Genomic DNA, 8,091 nt, shown 5'->3' with positions numbered 1-8,091 from the left:
GACGAGTCCTAATCCACCCTGGCAGATAAAGGCGATGGTCTTGCTCTCTCCTCCGGTGAGACCTTGAGCCAAAACACCCAGGAGAGGAAAAACATGTAGCTCCAATTAGTCTCCTGTGACATCCCCTCCTGCGTGGACCTCCTTGAAGATGTCCCACCGGGAGGAAGGCAGCCCTTTCCCACCACGTCTGATGTTTTTATCGCCTGTATCACACTCGGTTTGGGTCGCTCAGCAGCAGTGATGCTCAGGACTTGCCCTGTGGCATGGGGGGAGTGGAGCAAACTGGTAAAAGCCCAGCCGAGAGACCCAGCACCAGCCAAGACGAAGAAGAGATGATCTCCGCGAGAGAGGGACCTCCCTACTAGCACAGCAAAAGCCTCCGAGCTCCAGGGACTTGGTGGCCACCACCACCACAGCCGTGAGTCCCATCGGATGCTGCCCCCTTGTATGGATTGTCCGGCTCACAGTTCACAAACAAGTTTCACCGTGTCTAGTGCACGCAGGCAACTCGCGGGGCGTTACAAAAGCGACCCAGCCTTGGATTGCCTTGAGGCCCCGTCTCTCTGCAGAGACCACTCACGGGGAGCTGTGTAGACAGTTTAGCCCTGGGTGGTTTGAAAAGCCCCAAACTAAACAGGGTGCCGGCTGCACCGTTCAAAGAACCAAAACCTGAATTGATCCTTGAAATCCCTTACCAGATAGTATGCCCTGAGTCTCAATCCAACCACTATTCAGCTGCCTGAGGAAGCAAGGGAAAGAAAAGCTGGAAAGTTTCAGCTTCAGTTTCAAAGGACAACCTTGTGTACTCAAACAATCAAAGACCAGCAAAAGAAAGAAAGATAAGGGGAAACTCCGCTCAGATACACATAACCCACTCAGGCATATATCATATATACATAACCCACTCAGGCATATATCATAATCCACTCCTCAGACATAGTCATACACACCGTTCCGCAAGTCAGGGGATAAACCCCCTAAGATTCAGGTTGGAAATGGGGGAGTGACTTCTTCAACTATACAGTTGGCTTGTGAAGGAGACCCTTCCCCCCCTTGATCGGGACGCCGGTCGAGGTAACTTCCCTGGGATTGAGAGCCCTTACCTGGAGGAGTAAGTTAATAGTGTTTATGTGTTAAGTTTGTAAACACGTGTGTGCTTGTGGTTGTCTGTGAATCGCTTGTGGTTGTAATAGTGTACTACTCTTGCTTTTAAAATTGCAATAGTGCATTCCTCCATTGTATCTGTAAAACCTGCAATAGTAGCGTGTTAAGTCTGTAAGTGAAGTTCAAATAAATCATTTGCTTGAACCTTGCAGTTAAGTCTGCAAGTGAAGTTCAAGTCATTTGCTTGAACCTTGCAGTTAAGTCTCTTTCCGCCACAACCCTGACACCTTCCACCTTGGTCCTCGGGATTCCCAAAGGAGCTCTTGGGAGGCCTCCAGGTCTGTGGCTCAGTGCCGCTGGCAGCAGCCGAGCTTGGTTCTTCTCTAGAAAACCTTCGTCCATCTTGGTGTCCTCTTCCCCATCAGTGCCACATGCTGAGGATTCCCAGTGGAAGAGGAGAAACCACCCTGGACCGTCGTAGAGGGAAGAGAGCAACCTCCAGAGCGGGACCGGAGCCAGCCCAGAGCCAGGAAACCTTGCAGAAGACTTCGAAGGGTTTCCAGCTCTCCTGAGACAGCTTTTTCTGCAGGCAGAAGGGGAGAATAAAACGACCAACCTCACCACGAAGCTGTGAGGCAGCCTGTCCTCCCACACCAGGTAAAGGAGGGTCGGAGACACAGCAGCAATGCCATGCAAACACCCTGGAGAGGTGAACCCACCTCTGACCCCAGCCAGGAGGGAACCAAAAAAGGTTTAAAGACTTTGGGAGCATCTCGGTGTGTCCACAAGAGACCTGTGTGGGCTGGATGGGTGGGAGGCAGCTCACAGGTCGGTAGCTGCAGGCTGGCCTGAATGAGCACCAAAGCACATGGATGTCAGAGATAACTGATGGAGAACAGAGTCTGGATTTTGCAGAGCCTCAGAGCCATTCTCACACTGGGAACACATAGAAATAAATAAATTAACCATTCCTGAGCTTTAGGTATACACAGCAGGAAACGTGCCACCCCCATGGCATACTTCCAAACCAAACCAAACCCAACCCAACCCAACCCATTGAATGAGTCCCACCTCGCGGGTCTGCTGCGCTGGCTGCAAACTGAGCCGGAGTTGGAAATCAGCCCCTTTTTTTTTCCCTCTTGCCATCTGATCTTTCAGCCGGATCAGTTCCTGGGCTTCTTCACCCCCTAGTCTCACCAATTACTGCCGGTGGAAGGGAAAGGGCAGGAGCAGATGGGCAAAGGCAGGTTGGAGGTGGGAACAGGGCAGATGGGTCTGGGATGATCTGTTGTTACTGGGGAGCAGCTCCTGGGCTGGGGACTGTAATGCCCAGGCTGTTGGTCAGCCCCAGGGGCCATATTCTGCCCAAACAAATTCTGCCTCTGTTCCCGTGTCCCATGGTTCCCGATCAGTGGCTCCACGCGAGGTACCATCCCCTGTTTGCCCTGGCTGTGTAAGCCGGGCTGTTGGGGTGCAGAAGGTACCTGTGATCCTGCTGCTGGTTGGGAAGTGCCAGAGATGCTCCCACCTCCTCCGTGCCTCTCTGCCTGCCTTCCCAGAGGAGGTGTCACCATCCCCAGTGCCCTGAAGGCAGCCGAGGAGCTGAAAAAGCTCCAGCCCGGCTGGCAGAGGCCACCTCCATCCTCCATGATCTCAGAGCCCGTAGAGGAAGGAACCAACTACTTGCTCTGAACCCTTGCGAGCCCATTTCTCCTTGCACTGGGCAGCAGTCCTGCCTGGGACAAAGGAGCCTTCGTTCCCGGTGAGAACATTTCGTGCCATGTTATGCCACTGCCTCAGGGTCTGGTCCAGGTAAAGGGAGGATGTTCAGCTCCATCGGCTCCACGGAGAGGCCGGTGCCTCGGTCCACCCGTCCTCTCCCAGCTCCTTTGACAGCAAAAAAAGCTCAGGGGCTGTGCAAGCCAGAGCTGCCTCCTTAGTCATCGCACCAAGTTCATTTGTGGCTATAGGTGGCATTTCTGAGGCAGCCAAACCACAAGTTTAGCAAGAAACGCAACCCCCAGTTGCTCTTGAGAGTGCGGAAAGCGTCAGAGTGGTCGAGGGTTTCTCTTCGGGAGCAAGCCGGGCGGGCACACTGCGGCCATGGGTGGGAGGAGAAGGGGAGGAAGGTCCACATGTTGCTGAGATTCAAACTGGGTGACCTCAACCAGAGCGGAAAAAAAAAGGAGAAAAAAAAAGAGGTAAACAAACCCGACAAAGAAACTGCAGCTTCCTCAGGCTGATCCCTTGCAAGGCTTATGCAGAGTTACATCATGGTGCTCATTAGGCGCCGGCAGCAGGAGCCCACAGCCCCAGCCCAGCCGGCAGCCGGCTCTGGCAGCACCCTCCCGGGACCCCTCCAGCCTCCTGGGGTGCTTTCCCTGCCCCCCCTTGTGCTTCCCCTTCCCGGTCCTCGCTGATCCCTTGGGGATCCCACGGAGACACCCCCCCCCCCCGGCTCCTTCACCCCAGGGAGGCATGCACAGCACCTTGTGACCCCCTCCCCAGCCTGGCCACTGGTGCACACTGGTAACGGAGCCACTTCCCCACCGGGACAGCAGGTCCCTGGGGATGGGTGTTGCTGTGGGAGGATGCAGCAGCTCTTGGCACCACTCTCTCTGGTGGAGAACCTGGCGCTGGGGCAGCTCCCAAGCATTGCTGTGACCCTAAACCACCGACATGGAGAGTGCTGTGGGGTAAGGCATGGCTTTCAAGAGCCTTGAAAGATCTGCACCTTCAAAGGATGCAGTTTCTTAGCTCGCCGCCAGCTTCCCTGACAGCTACGGCTTCCCCGTGTAGCGGGAAGGGGCTGGGAAGCACTGTCCCATCCCTGGGGATGTAGGGACCCTCTGGCCAGCAGGATGGCACCCTAATCTCACTGGGGGTCCTGCAAGCAAACAGCCATCACAGCCACGCCAACAAGGCCAGCTTCCCAAGACGCTGGAAAGCTTGGAACCCGTTGTCCTTGCCCAGCCCCTGGCTGCCCATCCCAGGCAGCCCCAAATCAGCCTGGCTCGGTCATGGGAGCAGCCAAATGCCATGCCAGCCGATAAAGGGTGCCCTGCCGTGTGCCACCTGCGTGATATTAGGAATTGAGGCCAAACGGAGGGGGATTAAAGACCAGAGAGGTACTGGGGGCAGCACTGGGGGAGGATGGGGAGGTGGCCCCATTGATTTGCAGGGTGCAGCAGGGTGATGGACTGAGCTCTGGAGGGGCTCATCCTCCCTGGCTGGGGGGCTCAGGGCTTTGGGAGGCTGTGCTGGCCAGGCTGCTCCCTGCTATGGGAGGAGGAGAGAGGTCTCCTGCTCTCTGGAGGCTTTGGGGGACAAGCTCCGGTACTGTCCCTGGAGGGACACCGTGCTGGTGCATGGAAGAGCGGTGGGAGCAGGTCCCGCAGAGGGACCTGCCTTGATTTTAGAGCCCAGGGAGGTGAGGGGTGCTCGGACGTGGGCCTGGCTCCTGCGTGTGCGTGCTCATCCCGGTGCTCCTGTGGCCGGGAGCTGCGTGGCCGCTGCTAGCCGGAGCAGAGGGCAGCTTGCCAGCTTCCCTGGGCTCACTTGTTGCCACATCCAAGCCTTTTTCAAGACCACAGGTCTATTCCTCACCGTGAAGCACTGAGCAAGGTAGTTTCCCTGCCCTGCCTGCTGTCCTCCTCTTCCTCCAAAACAGGCTTTGGGGAATGCTGGGGCTGTCCCCAGAGGTGATGGGAGCTGGGTGCCCAGGGAACAAACCCGGGCAGGGCGCTGCGTCTCCGGGCTGGAATGGCAGGATGCAGAGGCGGTGAAAGGAGGGGAAGCTCACAGGGGAACCCCAGCCTAGAGATCTCTGCTCTGAGGCATGGAATTCCTGTGAAAGCCCTTTTCTCACAGTCCTGGAGGCTCCTCCACTCCTGTGCATACCCTGGTGCTGGGGAGAAGCCGTGCCATGGGGCTGCCTTGGATATTTAATGGGTCACTGAGTTTAGGGTTGTTGCCTTCCCACAGGCAGGGAGCAGGCAAACCACCCAGTGCCTGCATCCTGCCCACCAAAGGAGCAGGGAGCGTGTCTGGAGCATCCCCGAGGCTGCCCCGGTCCCGGGACTTCCCACAGTCAGAGCGTCCAAACATGCCGAGGCTGAGCAAGACCGGCTGCCAGGCTTCAACACCGGAGCCACGGGCTTTCAAACCCACGGCATGTTGCAAGAGTGATATTCCTGGGCTCCTGATGAGGCTTTGGATGGGTTTCATCAGCCTGTGAGCCGCTCCGAGCGGTGGCTCGGCTGCCCCGGCCACCTCCCGGGACTCGCCTGGGAACATCTCGGCAGGAGGATTTTGGGCACGGCCTCGAAGCAGGGCGCTTGGCAGCCTCAGCCCATCACGGATGCAGCCGGGCTCCTGCCAGCCCCACTCCAGGAAGCCTCCCCTCCACTGAGGGTGCGGGGAGCTGTCAAGAGCCCTAATTCATGGCCTCCCCAACCGCCAAATGGTGGCCTTGTTTTTGCACTCGAGAAAGAAAAGAATAAAGAAGGGGAGAGGCTGTGTTTTGCAGGACTGTAAAATAATCCCGCTGCAAGCTCTATCACCCCGGGAAAGGTGGCAGCGGCAGGAGCGGGCACCCCGGGGGCTTCTTGGCTTCTCCGTCCCCATGTCCTCCCCAAGGGTTTTCCAGGGCAAAACCTCCTGCGGGAGCTCCCTTACTGGGAAACAAAAGAGAAAAGAAACACCAGGGCTTTTTTTCTCAAGTGGAGGAACGGCATGTGAATGCAGAAGCAATAATTCAAGCAGGAACATGGAGCTGGAGAGCTTTCAGCTCCCGAACTCTACCCGGGCCTCAGCAGTTTGCTTTGTGCTGCTCATTCATCCGCAGGGTTATTTTTGTTTTCTTCCCCCCGGGAGAACAGGATTCGTTTTGTTTTCAATGTCCCTTTGAGAGCAGCTTGCTGAGGATACGGTTTAACAGAGAAAAACCCTCTTGGCCGGTTGGGTTTGCTCCCACCTTGTCTGGCATAGAGAAGCAATGGCCCTTCCACTGCCATCACGTAGGTGTTGCCCGTCTTCTGGGTGGGAAGGTGATGTTTTATGTCCCTTGGGAATTTATACCTGCTCCGCTGTTGCTGGGGTTTGGATATCTCATTATCCTCAGATAATTATCTAGAGATAATGAGATACCTGCATTTATGGTTTACTGAGTCTTGTCTTTATTGCTTTCCTGGGGCAGAGAGTTGTGCAGGTTGAGTTTTTATTTATTTACAAATAACTGTAGGCCCTGATGTGATGTAAATCAACGTTTTGAAGGAGACAAAGCTGGCAGCATGTTGGGCAAGCGACCAGACCTGCCTGTGCCTTATTTTCTCCTAAGTCATTCTAAAAGGTCATCTTACCCTGGGCGGAAGGAACTCCAGAGCCAAGAGGGGTGGGAGAAGCTGTAAAGCTGTCACCTGCCGCCAAACAATCCCCCCGAGGCATTTCCAAAAAATCTCAGCCCTTGAAACACGGGGTCTGACTTCCAGAACTGAGAGAGATGTGGGACCAGGTGCCTCGGAGGATGCTCGGGTCTCCTCCCTGCACCGCCGGTGCCTGCTGGGGGCTTGGAGGGAGCTGGCGGCTCTCAAGCCTTCAACCCCATCTTGGCACCGAAAGAAAATGTGCAGGAGGAGGAAACCCTGACCTCTCTCTCCTCGGTAAGTGTATTTTAAACTCAAGCACCCTGGAAGCTGTCAGGAGCCCTCCCTTATAACCCTCTGTCCTCCTCCCTCCAGCTCCCCCGCCACCGCTCCATCCCTTCATCCCTGCTTTCCTTTGCTCGCCAGCATGATGCGAGACTCAGCCCCTCTCCTCCAGCCGAGCTGAGCATGGGGAATGGGCAAAGTGGAAATTAAAAACCGTCTGTACAGCTCTCTTACTCCAATTAGCTCAATAATTAGAGCCTCATCAAGGACATTGCTGCCTCCAAGGATGTCTCCAAGGCGAGAGCTGCTAACAAGGCTGGGAAGTCCCCGGCGGGAGCTCTGTGTGCGGTGGGATGGGGTTGAAGCCACCTCTGGTCCTCGCGGACAAAACGATGGGTGCCGGTGACCCAAATACCCCAGGGTACCCAGGGGATTTGCCTTCACCCCATACAGGACTTGCTGCAGATGCAGAAGAGGACCCCATCGCCAAAACGGCACCCGAGCCAAAAAAGCCATCGCATCCTGTGGCGGGGGAGGCCGTGCAGCTGCACAACCCAAAACCTCACCCTGCAGCCCCCCCGGGCTGCCGCAGCCCCGCTCCTGGCAGGCAGGCTGCCCTCGGGCAGGCGTGGGGGGGCTGCCGCTGGGAGGGACCCCCGCCAGGGACCAAACCGCCCGCCGCCTTCCCATGCTCGCTTCTGTTGACACCGAGTAGAAATCAAAGAAATTGCCAGGAAACCTCCTCGGGTTCTTGAGGAAACCGGGGACAACTGCTGCCGAGACCCTAAAATGGTGGCGAGCTCCTCTGCAGACCCCCCTGCTGGTTCTCGGTGTACCCCGTGAAAGCATCCATGGGACACGGGTCCAGCAGGCATCTCTTCTTCTCTGCTTGGGCTTCATTTGCATAATTTGGGGGTTGCTAGGTGATTTGAGGAGGCGAGGGGGATTTTTTCATCACCGCGTAAGCAGCCGGTCCCGCTCCCAAGCCTGCTTAGGTACTAGGAGCAAACCCGAAGCCTTTTCGGAAGGGTGCTGTATTTAAAAACTTGGTAGCTGTGGTGTTTGTGGGCAGTGGATGACCTTTAAGTCTCACCTCTTCTTGTCACCAAGAGATCAGCTAAAGCCTACCAGCTCTCCAGAAGCTAGAGCACAACCTTATGGGGAAGCAAATCAAAGAGAAGAGGGAAAAGGAATAAAAGCAAGAGACTCCTGGACCAATCTGCCACGGGAAGAGGAGACAGGCAGGGATCTGTCCCCTGGCCATGTCTTTGCTGTGTCTGGGAGCCGGGTACCCCAAAGCCACCCCACCACCACCTTTCCCCATCACTTGGACCCCTGG

This window comes from Harpia harpyja, chromosome 14, assembly GCF_026419915.1.
Source record: "Harpia harpyja isolate bHarHar1 chromosome 14, bHarHar1 primary haplotype, whole genome shotgun sequence".
Taxonomy (NCBI): domain Eukaryota; kingdom Metazoa; phylum Chordata; class Aves; order Accipitriformes; family Accipitridae; genus Harpia; species Harpia harpyja.
This window is presented reverse-complemented; position numbering follows the sequence as displayed.